Source organism: Python bivittatus, unplaced genomic scaffold, assembly GCF_059951505.1.
Source record: "Python bivittatus isolate LINGU-HERP-01145 unplaced genomic scaffold, Pbiv_v1 ctg000610_np1212, whole genome shotgun sequence".
Lineage (NCBI taxonomy): Eukaryota > Metazoa > Chordata > Lepidosauria > Squamata > Pythonidae > Python > Python bivittatus.
Window position 1 is genome coordinate 44,297,202 of NW_028277088.1, and position 20,861 is coordinate 44,318,062.

The 20,861-nt window shown below is 37.5% G+C and overlaps 1 protein-coding gene across 6 annotated transcripts in view; it reads left to right on the forward strand.

The window, feature by feature from the left end:
- The first annotated feature begins 7 nt into the window (after positions 1–7).
- The window catches only part of ZDHHC3 (zDHHC palmitoyltransferase 3), a 51,180-nt gene continuing 30,326 nt past the window's right edge, over positions 8–20,861 (forward strand). Inside the window, exons 1-2 of one of the 6 annotated variants that reach the window (XM_088150916.1) lie at positions 9–332; positions 3,602–3,823. The gene's annotated coding sequence lies outside the window, so the exon portion shown is untranslated. Of the gene's footprint in view, positions 333–3,601; positions 3,824–10,865; positions 11,013–20,861 lie in introns of those variants that run through there. The other 5 variants (XM_007425000.4, XM_025164638.2, XM_007425002.4 and 2 more) reach the window with 5 other exon arrangements.

Consider the following 20,861-nt stretch of genomic DNA (forward strand, 5'->3'; position numbering starts at 1 on the left):
ACGTCACTCGCATTCGGCCTCCCCGTCGCCGCCCTTTGGTTTCTTCTCGTCCTGTTACGGATGCGTAGAGAAGGCATCCTTACGTATTCCCTCTGGGTGACTCGTTCCTTGCTCGTACGTCACGGATGGCGAGGGAAGCTTAACGCTGGGATTTCCCTTCTTCAGTGCAGTTCTTTTCTGGAGAAGCGGGGGAGCACTTCTGCTAGACCGAACGGAGGAAAAAAAGAGAATGTCATAGGACTTCTTCCCGATCCTAGGTGTGTTTAGTCAGGGGATCACTTACGCGACTTACGTGCTCCCAGGTAAATGTACGCTGGACTACAGTTTTATTTGTGAGTACACTATGAGCAAATTTATGAGTAGATTTGTGTGCAGACAGAATAGACTGAAGATAATAAGTTCTCCCAGCTGGCACTATAATCGGTATTCTTGATATCCCGAATACAATCGTTTTCAGAATTTAAAATTTTAAACTTAATAGTTGCAATGCAGAAGTAATAAATCTCATATATGATCTATACGATACAGCCTTTTGAATGATACCCTGATTGAGTGATAAGTATTGGATATGGATTCAGTTTATGAAAAATATGCTCAAAATAATGGACTAACGCACCTGATTTCTTTTCCATACTCTTATGTATAATATCTCAAAATACTAACGAATTAATGGAAATACTTCTCTCTTTCTTTGCAAGATCACTTTTGATCAATCATAGCCATTTTAAAGTTTCTAAACAGTAGCCCATGTTAGTTTTTGCAGCAAAAAAAGGTCACTATGGAACTTAAAAGATAATAAATGTTTTAGAAAAAGCTTTCATGGATTATAGTTTATTTGGTTAAAAGTGTGGAATATTGACCTGAGAAAGATGTATTATATATCCACATCCATGGTTATGGGTCCACAATTTATAGTTAATCAATTTAAGACAATCTTGCCTCCTTCACCCAGGATTAGATATGTTTGTCTAGATATGTTTTATATATATATAAATATAAATATAAATATATATATATAAATATAAATATAGATAGATATTAGATATGTTTGTCTAGATTAGATAGACATGTTTGTCTCCATTATCACAAATCTGTCTCTTAAAATGCCCTCCCCCAGCTTAAGGGAAAATTGTCTGAAGTAAAATAACTATTGTTCAAGTAAATATAGTAACTATAGTAAGGCTATTCTTTTAACTAAACTATGTACACATTTGTTTCAATAGAACTTTCCAATAGAGTTCCAGCCAAAAGAATTGCAAATTGGAATGAAATACTTAAAATGCATGTATGTAATGGAACACGTGCATTTTGAGTATGTGTAATGTATATATTCTTGTTTTTGCATAGTTTCTAGAGTTAACATTCCTGCAAGGGAATCAGTATCAGTAGAGTGATGACACCCAAGTTTTGTAAGAGGAGAGCCATGTCAACCTGTGGTGGGAAAACATCAGAATGAGTCTGCTGGCACCTTTTGTTACTAACAAATTTTATTAAAAGGCACACATTTTTGTGAGCTGGAGCTCACTTCATCAGATGCATTGGAACATCCTACCCCCGGAGATGCAATTAGCCCCCACCCTCCTGGCCTTCCATAAGGTTTTGAAGACCTGGTTCTGCCACCTGGCCTGGGGTGGAGTGAGAATACCTCAAGCATGGGGATGGCTAGCCCCATAGAGGCCTCTGCCTTCAGCCTCAGGTTTTCATCCCCTTGGTCTCTCCTTCTTCTTTTTAGTTATGTTTTAATTTATGGTTTTATGTGTTTATATATTTATGTTCTAATGTTTATTGTGAATCGCCCAGAGTTCCCCCATTGGGGGGAGATGGGCGGTTGAAAAATTTAATAAAGAAAGAAAGAAAGAAAGAAAGAAAGAAAGAAAGAAAGAAAGAAAGAAAGAGTGCCTTTTAATAAAATTTGTTAGTCAAAAAGATCCAGCAGACTCCTCTTGGTTTTTTGATACCCAGCTCTGTTCCTCCTTCTCATTAAGGTCCTTTATCTAGAGATACACCTATTCTGAATAAATCATACTTTGATTTATTACTTTAAAAAATTAGGGTTGACGCTTAATATGTTGCTGGTTCATTACATTCTTTTGATTTCTAGATAGCTTATGTGGCCACTTTGATTAATATACCATAGCTGGGCACAATATGGTATATTACTGTTGTGACTCCAAATTTTATGATAATGTACTGTTTAGTGCATTTGACACAGCCAGAAACTACAGCTAACTGTAGTGCAAAACATACTAAAAATGAAACTGATCGACTCCTTTAAAGTTAGTGAGTATTGATCTATAGCTTTATTCCTGCTTTTTATTATTCAGCCTTATATTGTTTTAAGACTGTGTTGCTTTTCTGTTACTTTAGGATCCTTTTGAGCTTACTTTTAATCAGATTAATATAATGGAGTACAGTTTTCCCAGTCTGTACCTTGTTATGGTTTGGGTTTTTTAAAATGATCAATACTCTAAAAGCAAGCTTCAATAAAAGTAACATGTGAAATAGTTCTTTTGGATTTGGGAAACATGTAATGGTATTGCTAGTATTTACTAATAGTGTACTGTAGTGGTCTGAGGTGGCCTAAAACATGTTACTGTCTGAGGCCATTTCAGACCACTACAGTATTAGTAAAGACTAATGAGTAATTTATTTAACTAATTTATTTATTTATATAGAGAGCCAGTTTGGCGTAGTGCTTAAGGCATCAGACTAGAAACCAGGAAACTCTGAGTTCTAGTCCTGCCTAGGCACAAAGCCAGCTGGGTAATCTTAGGCCAGTCACTCTCTCTCAGCCCTAGGAAGGAGGCAATAGCAAACCACTTCAGAAATCTTGTCAAGAAAACTGCAGGGATTTGTCCAAGCAGTCTCTGAGAATCGGACATGATTGAACAGATTTTTAAAAAAATTAGTAATAGTCCTATCAGCAAATAGGACTCCACTGCCCCCCCCCCCCCATGCACACATCAAGGTGTATTATACCATATGCGTCTCAAATCATTTTTGGCATCTGAGGAACAAAATGTCCCTAGTGTTTCTAGACCTTCTTGAAAGTAAAATTACAGTACAGTATACTAAATATTGTAATAGTTGATATTTAAATATTTCCAGTATTTTAATTTAACATCTGGTCCCCTTTCATGATACCAAAGATATCTTTCCCTCGACCTACAGTAGAATCTTCCTTGGCTGTACTGAATGTTCTTTGACCCAATACATATTTCTCCTGCAATATTAAGTTCAGCTGAAACGAATGGCATTTCCTGCTAAGTATGTGCCTTAAGGATAACGGGTATAAACGTTGGAGGCTTTGTATCACATCTGCGTTCCTTACCCTTTCTGTGTCAAGTGGAAAGGGAGGAACTCAGGCCAACTCAGAGCACTTTAATTCAATCAATAGCCCAATTCAAGAAGCGCAACGCCAGTTGCTGGAGGACGTGACAGCAACAATGCAGCTGCCGCAGGAGTGACCGGCACGCCTCCTTCGAGACGGTCTGTCCCCTCGGTGGGAGGGAGGCGTTCCGGTTTTGGGGAAGCGGAGGGCGAGGGCGTGGCCATTTCGGCGTTACTCACTTCCTGGTTTCTCCTCCTTTTCCCTTCGCAGCGTGAATGGGGGAGCTGCGAAAGGAGAGGGTTAAGCCTTAGCCTCGTCTCTCAGCGAGGAGCCCAGGGTCGGGCGTCGAAGTGCTGGTTTCCCCGTCTGGCTGGCAGGCGAATGGAACGCTGTGCTGGGCGGTGGAAGGTCGAGCCAGGAGGCGCGGGCCGCTGGCAAAGCGGGGGCGGCATCAGCGGCAGTGGCAAGCGTGTTGCTTCATCTTCAGCCTGGGTAAGTTGAAGAGAGGAGGAGCCCGGCCAGCATGGAACGTTTCCACTCCGGGGGATTTTGAGCTCGCGCTGGGAAAAGCGGTAGGTGGGCATCAAGAGACAGTGCTGCGCTAGCTAGCGAAAGGCTGGCAGTCGTTGCCTTTTCTGCAGCAGAGGACATGCGACGGGGAGCCCTGCAGGTGGATATGCCCCGCGCGCCTGGGTGAGCGAGTGAGAGACGAATAGAAGAGTGAGTCAGGAGCCCACAGCTTGGACTCTGGTAGGGTGAGCGGTGTGGATTTGGCAAGGCGAATTCAGTGTCACCGAGAGGCTAGAGAGGGCCCGACTGTGCCTTTATAACACTAGTGGGAACCTAATCACGTTTGGCTGACCTGATGCAGCTCGTTTTCTTTAGGATTTGAATGCTTTGACTCCAAGGACTACTAAAGAGATGTGCTTCTGCTCTGCCAAATTGTAAGCACTTCCTTTTCCAGTGAGTGCAGCCAAACTGGAAGATTTGGGAATGAGTTGATGGTGCGGTCTTCACTGTAGATACAAAGATTCCTATAGTTGGCCTGCATTGAAGCCTCTTCTATTACATCTAGATGTCCATTTATTACAGGCAATTTCTTAGTTTCTGTTATTAAAGAGATATTCAAACCATGATTTGTGGGCCACTTGTTGTCTGCATTCCACTCCATTCAGGTCATTCAGAAGAATCAGTACTAGACTCAGCCTTTGGTCATGCTGAGGGAAGCAGCTGGTTGCCCTAGTTTTCAGGAGATCTGGGGTGGGGTGGGGAGTCTGGAAGTGTTGCTTTATAATGATGGGGCTAGCCCTCTGCAGTGGCCTCCCGTTGGAGGTCCGTTTGTCTCCAACATTATCTGCCTTCTGGAAACAGTTGAAAACAGCTTTTCGGGAGGTTTTTGGAGGGTCTGATGCCAGGTATTGTTTTGGGGGGGGGGGCGTTAATTGTATGTATAAGTTGTTCCTATGTATTATTGTGTCTGTTATCTTTATGAGCGGCCAAGAATCTTACGCGATTATGATGGGATGTAAATTTGATAATTTCATTATTCCTAGTGATGGAATTTGCTATTTTGATTAGTTTAGATTTTATTTTTATAATAATGTTATTAAACATTACAGCTAAAAAGATAAAAACTATTAGAAACTAAAATAAGAAAAGAGTAAAAAGACAAAATAGTTCAGACAAGAAAAAAATAGAAAGAGAAATAGAAAAGAAAGAAAATATAAGAATATAGTTAAGAAAAAAAGAAATATATAAAGAAATGACTTCCCCCTTCATCACAATATATAAATTTTTTTAGTAACTTATCACTTTCTCTTAAAATACAACAATCTCTTCTTCCCATATCTCAACTGTTATCTATAAACAAATCCTTAAAGCCTCCTTGTTCAGTCCAAATCAGCAAAAGTCCATTAAGGGATACCAGAGGTAACATATCTATTTTACCCTTGATCAAATAAACCAACTTTATATTCCTTCCTTTTACTTGTAACAATCTTTAAGCTCTTCAAATAATGTCCTAAAACTTGATTTCTTTTCATTTTTCTTTGTCCTTTCTTACAAAATCCTTCAAAGCTTGAACAAATCTCTTTTATAAGTCCAATATAGAAAAATTATCCAGATCACTCTTTTGGTTTGTTACTTGTATATCCCTTTTAATTATTAAGGCATCAGCTGGTTTCATTTGTATATCGAGTGTAGCATCTTTTTCCATATCATTCTTGTAGCCTGTCATTTTTAAATCCACTTTCAGATCAGTCTCAGTCTTGTCCGGTATAACTTGTTTCTCTTCCGTAATATCTTTTAAACACAGTGTATCTATAAAATGGCAGACACTTTAACTTCTGGGTCCATTGTTCACAAATATCCTTCAGTATGTCCAGTGTTAAAGTATTTTGCTCTGCTCTGTATTAGTAAGTCAAATTTAAATATTCTTCTCCTTTAATTGTAATCTTTAGTTCCTTCTGGCTTCCTTTAGTGTCCAACCTTCAAAGTCCCATCATATCATTTTTTTTAAAGAATTCAAAACAAAATCATTTTCTCACAGGAACGATTCTTATAATTAATTCCAAATTCTTATCTCAAATCCATCTGGATCCTTAGTCCAATTTGTAACTTTCCAAAATCAACATTCTAATCACCCTTTTGCTGTTTATTCCATAAAAAAAAAAATTTAAGTCCTTAAGCTTGTATTTAAAATTTATTTTGCTAAGTATTGAAAGAAATTCACCCAGTGCTGTAAAACTTGTGAATCCAAAGGTTCCTAATACAGACAGTCCCCTACTTACGAACAGGTTACATTCCAAGAAGCTGTTTGTAAGTCTGTTTTGTTCGTAAGTCCAACCAAGTAAAAAGTACTGTCAAAAGAAGACAGGAGACGGGGCAGTGGTGTGGGAGGAGGACCTCTGTCTTCTGCTGCCAATGTGAGAAGTGATAGCCCACAGACTGTGGAGAGCGCAGTAGGATGAGCTGGTGGGGCTGGGCATGCTCTGTTGCCAGGCAAGGCAGGAGAGGCAGCAGTGGCCCCCTGGGCAAAGAGGGCGGCTATGCAGAGGGCAAAATTGCTGGCCCTTCAGGAGGCCTTGCAGGAGGAAGGCTGAAGATTGCAGCCTCCCAAAGTGGACTGTAAATTCCAGTGCAAACCTCCAACCTCCCGGAAGGCAGGAGAATGCAGGAAAGGGTTAGTTTGCGGTGCACTGAAGACTAACCCTTTTCCTCCTTCTCCTGACTTCCGGGTCCATCTTGTTCATATCGGTGAAAGTTTGCAACTTGAAAGTTCGTAAGTAGCGGACTGTCTGTAGCTGAAAATTTCTGAAAGTGATTGGAAAAGGAAGTATGCGAACCCAGTATCCATAAAGGCGCCAACCATGGTTTGAGCAAAGATGGCTTTCCCTTGTCTTGCAGTTTCCTTGCGAGGAGCAACTGTCTGGAGCACTTGTGAGCAATTTCAAGTCTTCTCCTTGCCCAGACAGGAATTACAGAGCTGGTCTACTCGCCAGTTCTTCATTCTGCCTTGGTTGTCAGCTCCACTTTTAGTGGCGCTATCTTCAGTTTGCCATTTCTTCTCTGAATCAGTATAGATTTTAGACTGTAAAATCCACAATAAAGCATTGAAAGAGTCTACTAATTTTGCCCTTAAAATTTTACTTGTCAAGGGGACTCTTTTTGGCAGCTTCAGCTGGGGCTTGTGGTTTTTATACTGTGGTACTGATTTTGCTGATGCTGAAGGAGGAAATGTTACTAAATATAATTTGTGCACTTTAATTTTGCAAGCAAAACAAAAAGTGAATGCTGAGATCCCCTAGCAATTTTCAAGTAGGGTGAACATTTGAGGGGGGGTGCAATTCAATATGGGCATTGAATTTAACAGAAGATAAATCTACTTCAAAATCTTGGGAAAAGGCTATTTTGATGAACTTTAATCAGTGTGATGTAGTGTGTAGAGTGTCACAGCTTCTGTAACAACCATAAAGATGCCAAAATGACGATACACCCCCCCATGATGTAATCATACAAATGTTGTAATTACGTAGCATCAAGATTATATCATCAAACATATATTATCCTCTCCTCCAAATGGACACACATGGTAGAGTCAGATACTTAGCGTGGAAGATCTCTGAATGATGTTGGTGATTTGTTGTTTCACACTAATCCTACAGGTAGTTTTAGAATTAAGAAGTTGGAATCATATTAAGGTGCCCAGAGATTTTCAAACAACAGTACAATAAAAATAATCAAACACTGACCCTTTTTTTGGCACATGATACAGGTCCTATTCATATTCATCACTGTGTGACTACTGGTAGATAAACCACATCTATGCACAAAAGTTAATACAATGAGAGGGGGGAAATGCAATTTTAATATGGTAAGAGTGGGGGTATATCCTTATTACATAGTCTTGAATTTTACTGGAAAGTCTTGAGGGATCTTAACATGTGAAACTTATGCAGATGCTTTCATATGTTGGAGAGCTTGAGTAAATACTTGAGATATTAGGTTTTAGTTTCAGGTAGTTCTGATGGTAAATCTCTTTTTATTTCAAAATTGGATATTTGTTTTCTTATGGTCAGAATACCTTTTTTTGCATTTTGAGTCTCTCTTATTATCACCCTCATTTTTAGATGCTTGCCTTGTAAATACAAGTGGATCAGGTAGAAGATACTATAGTTCCTAGTTCTTAAATTAATGGTGTATGATATCGTTGAAAGTGCTTTAATAACTGAAGTAAGTTGTCCTGGTAAGCAGTATTTTTTATTATAGTTCATCTTCCTTTTTTAAAACTGGGGCAGCTTTAAAGTGGAATTTTTAAAAATACATGTTAGGTTAGCAGAGTGCTTTTTGAAAGAAATTTGAAAGAAATGTCCAACTTTAACACTTTAAGCTTTAAAGTACAAAAATGCTTTTCAGAAAGGAACGTAGAACAGTGCAAGCATTAATTTCAGTATTTTTCTGTACTTGTTCCATTGTTTGTCTATACAGGTAGTCTCAATTAGTGTGGTTAATGAATCCCACGAAATGGTCGCATTATTTGAATTTGCACTATCGAAGTCATATTTCTATGGAAAATAAGGTACCATTGGTCCAGCTCAATGGAAATAGGCAAAAATTTTAAACATAAAGTTTTATATGTTTATTAATGAAATATCATATAACAGTAAAAGAGGATAAAGCTATATCCAAAGCGTACCTGCTATCTCCTGTATTCTCCTGTTCTTCAAAATTTGCTTCTTTTTTTGAGCTTTCTTTGAATGGAACCTTCCTCTTCTCCATTTTGCATAAACAATGATTAGTGTCTAAAATTCCAATGGCAACTGCACGTGCGCTAGCCTCAATCACACATGTGCTAACCTCGCACTAACTGAATTTTGGCTTGCATTAAATACGACCTGGTATCAATTTACAAATCACACTAAATCAAATTTTGCACTTTTTGAACTCACACTAATCGCAACCTACCTGTACTGTATAAAAGGGAATAGCCTATTTTAGAAATTTTTTTTAATGATTTTATTTAGGGGGCATTTAATAATTTTTCACATATAATGTTATATGAGTCACATATTTTACTTGGTATTTCTTTCTAAAATTTATCATGGTTGCAAACCTACTTGTTTACCTAGGAAAATGTCCTATTTTATGCATAAAGGCTTACATCTGTATAGACAGGGATAGCTTTCTGGCAAAGCTTTATTTGCCAGCTGAGGACTTAAATTCTTCCTGTGTCCCATGAAAGATAGAAGAAGTATGATCCATAAGATAGCAGAATAGAAATGTTGCTGCAGCAGAATACATTCTAGTAATTTGATAATACATGAATTAATTTGCAATAGCATTCCAAAGCAGTGTGGTGCATGTTCTGAGTTGTGTATAATATTATGTCATCTGCTAAATTGGTAGTTTTAAAATACATTTTAGTAAACTGATTTGTGTAGATTTATTTATTTATTTATTAATCCATTTTTATGGCTGCCTACCTCAGATCATGTGACTCTGGGTAGTGTACAAAAAGAAAAAAAGTAATAGAAAATCATAGTTGACCAATATAAAATAACATATCTAATTAAAACATACAGTAGTAAAACAATAAAATGTCAGAACTGAAATCTACAGCTTATCAGTTTGGATTATGTATTGCAGTTAGCCATGATGTACACTTCTATCCCTTAAAATTAACTGGAAAGGAATTTCAGCTGATCATTCTGTTTCAACAAATAACATAAATATTTAGCTGAATGCCTTTATAGAATAAACAGCCATATCAGGAATGTATAGGAAGAATATATTTATCCATTAATAAACAGAACTCAGCATCATTCATGCCACCATAAACAATATTTTATCCAAGGAACTGTGTGTATTGAAAATGCTGTCTTGGAGGAACCCTCACAAAAGCATACCATATTTCAGAGAGAGTCAGCTCTTAAAATTTTGAAAGGACATGGTAAGCACACTCTAAAAAATGGTTGCCATGGGAAACTGGCATATTCCCCATAGTAGGATTGGCCAGTCATAAAATACCCATTTACCAGAAGGTGAACTAATTCTTCCCTGGTGGTTTCTGCCTCTGTGGGTCTCAGAGTCATCCCTGTAAATAAATAGGCTAGTGCTTTGCTTTGAAGGATGCCAGTTCCCTGTTTAATTTTTTAATTAAAAAAAAGTCAAGTGGTCATGAAGCTTCAACACTAAGGAGATTTTGGAATCTTGTAGCTCAGTGCCTGCTGGCACCATGTTGTATACTCCTGATATGCTCTACACCACTATGTCCAGGGTTCATTGGGAGATTATTTGGCATTGGAAGAGCCATAAGTGCTATACCAAAGCAACCCCAATAGTTTTGTCTAAGATGATGGATGGATGGATGGATGGATGGATGGATGGAAGGAAGGAAGGAAGGAAGGAAGGAAGGAAGGAAGGAAGGAAGGAAGGAAAATAAATAAATAAATAAATAAATATAAATAAATGTGGACTATAATTGTGGAATTCTAGATTAAGGTCTCCTCTCAGTCAAAAAAATAACTGGGTGATTGTAAGAAGTTCATTACCTTCCTGTCTAATGCTTCTCACAGGGTTGTTGGCAGACTCAGCTTGAACTCTTTAAAAAGCAAGTAGGAGTAGGCAGTTGGGAACTTGTTATCACATCAATTGACCAGGAGAGCAAACAAGAGTTTTGTGAAAGAGTTTGGAGAGGGGGGGTAGGAGACTGAGTTGTGAGTTGCCAGGTATGTACTGGGCTTGTTTTCTTACCAGAAGAGTATGCTATTGCACCTGTTGCAAATGCAAACTTGCCACTTCCTAGAGTAGATGAAAGGACAGAGACTAGGCTTTCTTCTTTAGGACTTCTCAAGTAAGAAGAAGTAAGCAGTGCTTTTATAAATCAACTCACCAAGTTCTGAAGAGGGTAGACTATAGTGGTAATTGGAGACTTCAGCTCCCCTATAGTCTGCTGGAAATTTAACTCAACTAGTAGAAAGATGTTCCATAGATTTCTGATTTTGCTCGTTGAGTTTCATTTTTCAGAAAGTGGAAGAAGCAGCAAGGGAGTCATCTGTCATGGACCTAATTCTGATCAGCAGAGAGGAATTGTTTGATGGACTGAAGGTGTCAAGCACCCTGAGGGAAAGCAACCACATCAAGTTGGAGTTCATAATAACAAGGGGAGAGAAAGATGAGGCAGGTCAGTTATGTACCTTGGTCTTCAGGAATGCAGACATTAATGTACTTAAGCAAAAGATGGGCAGCACACTGTAGCCTGAAATTCTAAAGGATAAACAAGTCAAAGAGGGGTGCAGGGTCCTGAAAAATACAAAATTCAAGGCCCAAGCACAAATAGTTTTCCTGAGATGAAAAAGGGAAAGGCTTGGATTAATAGTAAGTTAACTGACCAGGTGAAAAGCAAAAAGGAAATGTATAGGAATTTGAACCAGGGCCTGTTAAATAAGGTATACCAAGTGGAATTTCAGATCTGTAGAGATGTTGTCAGGAAGGCTAAAGCTCACAATGAGACAAGTCAGGAGAGGAATGCAAAGTATTATATTTTGGTGGTGTAATTTCTGAAAAAGAGTCAAGGCTGTTGATCTGTAACATAGGGAAGAAGGGGGCATAATTATGGGAAATAGGAAGAATGTGGAACTACTTGGTATCTTCTGTATGTCTTTTCTCAGAAGAGGGAGAAAGATTTCCTACCACGATTGAGGAAAGCAGGGAAAAGCAGCTCAGGATTGGTAAAAATATAGTAAGAACACACTTTGCTACTTTAAATGAATTCACAGCTCAAGGGCCAGATGAATTACTTCCCAGGGTTTTGAAGTAACTGGTAGAAGTGATCTGAGACATGTTGATTGAAAACTCCTGAAGTACATTACTGGATGGATCAGAAGACTGGAGAAAGTCCCAATATTCAAAAAAAGAAAGGGGGAAAATTCATAATATCTGGGCAAGGTGCTAGGAAAGATTGTAAAGCGGCAGGTCTGTGAGCATTTAGAAAAGAATGCTAGCATGAAATTGTCAAGCAAACATGATATTGTCAAGAAATCATATTAAACTAATGTTTTGTTTTTTACAACAGAGTGAGTAGTTTGGCATACCGAGGGAGTGCAGTGAACATAGCGTACCTTGAACTCAATAAAGTGTTTGACTTACAAGTTGCCAAAGCAGAGACTGTGTGACAGGAGAGCAGGATGGTTACATTTGCACACAGGGCAGCCAGCACAAAGGGCATGGGATGGGAGAGCAGGGTGTTCACTCTTGAATGTGAAGTTACCAGCATGGAGAGTAGCATACCATTCTTTCTAAAGCCAAAAGGTCCAAGGATAACATGCTCAGGGAGAAGTTCCCTTAGTGCCAAAAGTTAAGATGAAGCCATTGTCTCAGCAAGTTGAAGTTGAGAAATGGAACAGAAAATGGAGTCAGGGGCGTTAAGCAGGAGCTGGATGCCAGAGTTACTTCCAGCAATTGGTGAACAGTAGTGTCTTGGTTTAAATGCCTTCCTGGCTAGGCTCACACAGCTATAGAACCTTTTCCTAGCTACCGTTGTTAAGAAGGTTGTGAACTGGGTTGCCTGTATTGACTTGGAAGCAGCATCTTTTCACAGAAAGTGAGGTTGTGGAGCCTGAACTTCATGTCAGGGAGGGGGCATCTGTACTGGCAGAGGAAGGTCCTGGCAATGCTACTCCTGAAACTGGGGATGTGGAGAACACCCCAGTAATCGCTGTGCCCTGATCTGCCAGTGCCTCCTTCTTGAAGACTGAATTCACCCTTTGGGGCATGACAGTGGCCATGATGAATACATGTGGTTTAGATGATACTGTGGTGTAGTGGATTTGCAACTGTTTGAACAACTGCATAGAAAGGTGCTCGTACTGCATTGTTATGGAATGAAGTATCAAATGAGGTCTTTATGGGATCTATCCTTGGCCAAGTACAGTGGTACCTTGAGTTACGAACGCCCCTCCTTACGAATTTTTCAAGATACGACCAGCTCCGGCCCCCAAAATTTATCTCTACTTGCAAACTCCGCCTTGAGTTACGAACCGGATCCGCGGCCATTTTCCCTGCTGCCACGCGGTCGCGGCTTCCTGTGGGCGAGATCGTGGTAGCAAGGAGACGTTCGGTGAGGCTTGTGGTGTGTTTTGTGACATTTGGAAGGTTTTTGTGGCGTTTGGAAGGTTTTTGAGTTTTAAAAATAAAATGCATATGTTTCAGAACTGTTTAGCTGTATTTACATTGAACCTTATGGGGGGAAATTTACCTCGGGGTGCGACCAAATTCAGAGGGCAGATTAGCCGTATTTACATTGAACCTTATGGAGAAATTTGCCTCGTGGTGCGACCAAATTCAGAGGGCGGAACGGATTAACCGTATTTACATTGAACCTTATGGGAAAATTTACCTCGAGTTGCAACCAACTCGAGTTGCAACCAGAGTCACGGAACGGATTAAGTTCGTAACTAGAGGTACCACTGTACTGGTTCACATTTTTATAAATGACAGAATAGAATGTAAAAGATGCTTATGGTAACACCAAGCTAGAGGGATTGACTAATTCTGAGAGGATCAAATTAAAATTCAAAATGATCTTTTATTTGTGTGTGTGTGTGTATAAATTTTTTATTAAGAATGTTGATTATAATAGTAAAATCTAATACAAACAAAAGTTAAAGAGAATAGAAAGGAGTAAAAAGTGTAAGAAAAAAGAAGAAAGAGAAAAGTAGGAATATAATGAACGAGAAAAGAAATATATAAAGAAGTTACTTCCAACCTTCATCACAACTAGTATAAACAAATTTAGTGACTCTTCACCCCCTCTAAGGTTACAAACATTTATCTTATCATCCCATAACCCATCTCTTATCTATAGACAAATCCATAAAACATAATCTTTTTGGTTCTGATGTCAGCAAAAAGTCTGATGTCAGAGGTAACAACGTATCTTGTTTTAACCTTGATCAAATAAACTGACTTTATATTCCTTCCTTTTACTTCTAACAGTCTTGATCTTTAGTTCATTCACATATTGTCATAGGATTTGATTTCTCTTCATTTCTTCTTTGTCCATCACACAGGTTCTTCAAGACTTTCTCTTTTGTAAATACAGTAGGAAAAAACTATCCAGGTCACTCTCTTGGTTTGTCATTTGCATTTCCCTTTTAAATTTTAAAGCCTCAGCCAATTTCTTTTGTAGCTCCAGTAAAACATCCTTTTCTAAGTCATTCTCTTGCCTGTCAGTTGTAAATCCACTTTCGATACCATCTCTATCTCGTCAGCTAAAATTTGTTTTACATCTGTCATTTCTTCAATAAAATCTTTTGGACATCGTCTGTCCATAGAAGCAGACGTCATTACTGACACTGTTGATATTATGGCTACTATTTTCTGATTCCATTCTTCAAAAGTCCCCTTCAGTATTCTCTTTGTTAGAATGGTTTGCAGCATTTTGCAGGTTGGTAAATCTTTCCTCTACCTAAAAACGGTTGCAAGTAAGATGGCTAATCCTGTCATCTACCAGCACTCAAACCCATGGAAAACTGCCGTCCTGTGGTCTCCTTGTGAGGACCAGCCATCTGGAGCACATGTAGGTGATCTCCCATCCTCTCCTTATCTGGAGAGGTTCCAAGGAATTGGTCTGGTTCCTTGGTCTTTGCTGCAGTCGTTGGCTCTGCTTTAGCAGAGCCATTTTAAGTTTGCCATACCTCCCCCAGAAGTCCAAAATTCAAAATGATCTTGACAGGCTTGAACATTGGGCCAAATTCACCAAGTAGATGTTTATCTGTGGCAAGTGTAAGGTCCTGAATCTGGGTAGGAAAAATCAAGAATAGATATGTGCTGAATGTTGAACCTAAATGCATGGAAGCAGTAGTAGATTATGATCTGCATAGGTACTCATCTATGCAGACTATAATCCAATAATTGTAACTTACAGAGAAGAACTATTGGTCTGAACAGGTGCACTAAACAGTTTATTATTACTACAAGATGATATTAAATTAAAGCACGAATCTGAATTTAAAAGCTTCTTCAAAACCAGTTTGATACCTGATGTTTCTTTATTTACAGTATGGGAAGCTAGCAAAGTGTTTATGAGACGATTGTTCATCTCTATAGCATCAAATAGAAAAAAGGCAAAACGAAAGCTATATTGATTAACCATCTGAAACAATTTAAATAAAAAAACCCCTAAGGTTCATAAATAATTAGATATTCTGGAAGCAGAGGAGGCCTTCAAGAATATAAATTTTGTCAAACAGAAATATTTTGAGATAAGAAATAAGCCAGACAAGTTGCTGGTTTATCAATTGAGAAAAGAACTCTTACCTCAATCTGGGGTGGTAGAAAGTATGTCTTAACTGCAGATGAAATGACAAATCCATTTCTTAAGTAGTTCACTCTATTATATGGAAGGCAAGCACCAGTTTGGAAAAGATAATACAGTATCCTGATAAGACAGAAACCATGATCAGCAAAAGCATGCACTTAATAAGCCAATTACAAAGGAGGAGGCAAAAGAGGCAATACAGAAGTTAAAACTGAATAAAACTCCAGGACCAGACAGACGTTCTGCTGTATATTCTAAGACTTTCAAAGATATCTTAATAAATATTTCATTCAGGTAATTAGTGAAATATAACAGTATCATATATTACCTTCATCATGGCAAGAGGCTTTTATATGTCTGATTTATAAAGAAGAAAATGATCCAGTCTGCCCCGAATCATACAGACTTATCTCTTTGAATGTTGATTATAAACTTTGTATGGCTATCCTGGCAGGAAGATTAAATAATATCCTAGCAGACATAATACACTCTGATCAGACAGGATATATGAAAATATAAGAAACATTTTGAATGCTGTTGATGACATCAGTCAGAAAAACCAGAAGGCAGCAGTGATGATTTTTGATTCAGAAAAAGCTTTTGATAATTTGGAATGGTCTTTATGCTTTCAGTATTGAAGTAGATAAACTCCAGCTTGAACTTTTTATCATGAATTCAAAGTATTTATCAAGAATAAAGAGTGAATATAATAGTAAATGGAACAATATCAAAAACATGGTTTATTACAAAAGGGACAAGACAAGGCTGCCTTCTTTCTCCCTTTCTGTTTTAACTGGTATTGCAGGCATTGACAAGAAAAATTTGGCAAGATAGTAAAATTTTCGGAATTAAAATGGCAAGTCAAGAACATAAGTTAAAACTATGTTCTGACGATGTTGTACTTACAATTACTCATCCAAGGGATTTTCTAGGATTAATAATGAAAGTTGTATAACAATACGGTCAGAATCAGGATATCGGATGTTTTATCAATTTATTTAATCTATTTATATGGTCACCCATCTCACTAATGTGACTCTGGGCAGCTAACAATACATTTTAAGCAAGGTTGCCGAGGTAAATCCAGACAAAACAATCAACAAAAAAACCTCAGTAGGTCATCTAAGTTCCCAATTCCTAGGTCCTGGATTAAGAAGAATAAGACGCAGATGACTGTATGGAATTTATCCAAAGAGGAACAGCAATACCTAAAACAAGAGGGTTTGACATTAGTGTTAAACCAATTAATAATAATAATTATTATTATAGCAACAACTACAATTTATTAAATTTATATGCCTCCTGACTCCCAGCAATTAATTACTTAAGAATGTACTTAACTATAAATAATAAAGATTTATTAAAAAGAATCATTTGCAGATTTGCAAAAGTGTAAAGGCAGCCAAAGGGTTCAGAATTCTTTGATTATTTTTATTACATGAATTTCTTACCTAATTTAAAATTGGATTTTAATAACAGTTAAATATAACAGTTTTGAAAGTGCTAAAGTGTTAGACTGTCATGAAACTATATTTGTTTTAATCCAAGTTGATATATAAGGATAAATTATTTTTATCCTTATATATTATTATTCCACAAACTTTTCTTAGTAATTTCTGTGTATCTGTCTTTTCCTTCTCTTTTCTTTCTTTTAAATACTTTTTAAGGGAAAAACAGATGCATAATCCAGCAGCCTGGGTGAGAAGTGCTAGTTAGGAGTACTAGTGGACCGTTAGTTGAATATGAACAAGCAATGTGGTGCACTAGGTAAAAAGGCCAGTGCAGTTTGAGGCTGCATTAACAGAAGCATTGTTTCCAGATTATGGGAGGTGATAGTTCCATTGAAGTCCGTGCTAATTAAATGGCATTTGAAATACCATGTCCAGTTGCATTCTAGGCATCACACTTGAAAAGGGACATGAAGACATTGGACCAGGTTCAGAGGAGGGCTAAAAGAATGATAAGACGTCTGGAAGCATTTTTTTTAATGAATGTTTAAAGGAGCTGAATGTATTTCAAGAGAATACTAAGGGAGAGATATAATGGTTGTCAGCCCTTCGATATAAACCAAGTCAGGAAACAAACTCCAGAAGATTTACTGGAACTCTGTTCATATTGGCTGTAGAAACAGAACCTGACAGGTTTTTCCCTCCTTCCCTTTTATACCAGATGATGTATAAGATCCCTTTGAATTCATACCTTCTATGATAAAGTAGGAGAAAGGACTGTATATGCTGCTTTAAGCTTCTTAAAGGAAAGATGAAATGCTTGAGTACGAATATGGTGGCAAGAAGTAACTGTGTGGAATTCCATGCAAGGAAGTTGGCTAGCAGGGAAAGGGAAAACATAGGTATTTAAACATAGAAAATGAGTTGGCTACTGGAAGATGGATGGAACTTTGTAGGCTAATAAAAAAGCCTGAGTAGGTGAGTACTTTTATGGACTTACTCTAATTTAAATAATAGAACACAGAGTGCATTGTAAAGTGCTTAGAGACAGGAGATATTTCTTGATGTTCTAATTCAGCTCATCTGATGTTCACAAACCTTGCTTTTTTAAAGAAAAGGATGCATGTGTATGAATCCAAGTAGGAACCTGCAACCTGGATATGCTATGGTGTTCAAAAATGCAATTACTCCATATGTTGATGGACACATATTTTTCTTCTCCTGATTTAGCACTGTAGTGCAGAACCAAGCTAAGAGAAGCTGCCATCTGGACATTATTTCAGATGCTTTATTCAGTTTAGAACTTTACAACTGCTGCATTTAAAGCAAAGCAAGGTTAAGGATTCTTACTATGTCAGTCTAAATGTCGGGTTTTATTTTATAATCTTAGACTTGAATAAAGATTATAAACTATTTTTGCAGTACAGAGTAAAGTCCCATTTGATTGTTCATTCTAAGCATATATGATTAATCCTTTTTGTCATTAGGGTGTTTTCTGTGTCCCCCATTGTCCTTAATTTCAGTTTCTTTAATGTTTGTTTAAATCTGCTTCATGTGGAAGGAATGCATGTATTTGTGGGCATCAGGAGAAATGGGAAGCTGCTGATGAAGACCTGTGACCTAATAAACTAATAAGCTTCCATAGTATTACAGTGCTGTAGTCTGCAGTCATAAATGAAAGCAAAAGTTAAAATAGTGTAGTCAGTGGCATAATCTAATTCATAACATGTCAAGATTTGTATTAAAACAGTAGAATTATTCAGACCACTAAATGGACTGCGCAAGGGCAACAAAGAAATGTATGGTTTTAAAAATTATTTGTAAGTTTGCAGATCTAGAATTGGGAAACTAGTGGGGTACACAGAATGGAAGAAGGATAAACAAATTAGATAATGATAAATTAAAGTCAGCAACTAAAACACATTTTGTTTAATTAGAAAATGTACACCAGTGTGCTCTCAGAACACTTGACCAATATTGTAGATGTTCATTGTCTTGAATTTACCACATCAATGTCAAATCCCGTTTCAGAGATGGTATAGATGAGTTGCTAATGCATGCTTCTCAAAATAATGAACCTTTCTGATTTCTGTTCAACCCTCAGTTAAAGTCAGCTAACTGATGAATAGGGGTATTTCATATCAGGAGCAATCCTCTTTGCAAGTATGGACAATGAAGGCATTGTAACCTTGAACCATTGTGACAAGTTCAATAAACACATTCATGGAGAACAAGTTTATTAATGGCTATTCACCATAATAGTTCAGTGGAGCTGCTATATGTAGTATGCTTCTAAAATTAGTTGATAGAGATTAAATAGCAAAGTAAGTTGGTGGCTTTCTGTGCTGCCTGTGGACTTTCAGGAGTCCCATGATCAACCACTATTGGAAAAAGGTTGTTGGATCAGGTTACACTTTATTCTGATATAATAGTTTTGTTATCATTGTTAAAAATCATAACATATAAGTTGTACTGTTCAGTCACCCCTATTCAAGTACCCAATGGTAGATGTTCTCTAAATGTAAACTATTTGTATTGGCTTAATGGGGCTCTTTCAAGTTGTTAATACTGTTATTTATCTCAATTTCTAACAAACTGATATTACTATTGTATCTTGCTTTATCATATTTTTGTCCTTTGTAATGCAGTTTACATACAGCTATTCTTGTCGTAAATCTGGCAATTGTAGTTAGTGCAATTAGAATGTGACACCCAAGTTGCTGCATAGGATGCTTGGCCATATACACATTATACCATATTCACAGTTTTGTTTTTAGTATGTAAAATCCTGAACTACTTGGATGAGGACATCTGACAGATCTCCTTCCCTTTTACAGATCTGGATTATTATTAAGATAATTAGTCCTGTTGTTTGAGCTGCAGCTTGCAGCTTGCTGTTTTTCAATTACCTGCAAGAGAGCCTTTTCTGCTGTGTTCCAACTCTCTGGAATAGTGTCCCCCCCTGATACGCTCTCCATTTTAATGGGCACAAACAGTTTCTTAATATAGCATTTGTCTGGAATTCAATATAAGCAAGAGCACTAACAAACCTTCAACTAGAAAGGCCATTTTGTAATACACAGATAATCTTCAAATGGGGTTTTGGCAGGCTGTTGTTTAACCACTGAGTCTTTTCTAAGATGTAGCCAAGAAACAGGACCTGGAACAAATATTATGTTAATTAAGATATAAATATCCTGGTTATTTGGAGGAAGATTCAAACATGAAAAATATGTAATAACTTTGGAAAAAATAAATGTTAAAATTTTACTTCTTAATCTTTAGAACTCATTATTTGCATAACAGAATATCATGAGTTCATTCCTTGGTGTTTCCACTTGAAGGTCTAAAATCAGATGATGGGAAAGATTCTGAAACCCTAGGAACCACTGCCAGTCATAAAAAATAATATTGTATAGATGGACCAGCAGTCTAACTTGCTAAAGGCAGTGTAGCATGTTCCTTGTTGGATGGTATTAAGTTAGAAATTATGCCATATGGAAAAACAGTGGAAAACTAAGTCTGTGGCAATACATAGTGAACAAGTGTGATTATTCAACCTGCCATTCTGAAAAAATAAATCATAAAAATGGTAGGAACAAAAGCAGTATAAATATTGTAAAGAGAGAGAGAATAATACTGGTAAAAAGTGAAATGTGTGGCAATTAAGGCAAGAACTGCAAATAATAATTTATTAAACTTGTACGCCACCGAGCTCTCAACAACTCTTGGCAGCTCACAACAATCAAACAAAGGAATTACAATAAAATTAATAAAAGATAAAGATAAAAGATGACAAGCACGATGAAGTGAGGGGTCTCACTCTCCCTTGTCAAAAGTTGGGTCTTCACAGCTCTTCTACCCAACAGCAGAGTGGAGGCCATCTGGATCTCGGGGGGAACCTCGTTCCAGAGGACAGGCACTACTACAGAGAAGGCACACTTCTAGGGTCCTGGGAGATGCTGTACAAACAATACAAATACAGTACGAAACCTTTTTGTATCAAAGAGATGTTGCTTATTTTTAGCTAATTCATTTTGGAGGCATAAAATATTTTGGGAGCTCCTCTTGGTATTAGGACACTTAACAGTTGTTATTGTGATGGGGATACCTGTTGAATTTTCACTGTATTGAATTCTTTTGACCAAAAACAAAAGAAAAAGAAAATTGAGCAGCATTGTATTCAATCATCAGCTTTGGATTCTTACAGAGGTATAATCCAGGATATGGTCTAGATGTTTAAGATTATAAAATCTCTTATTAG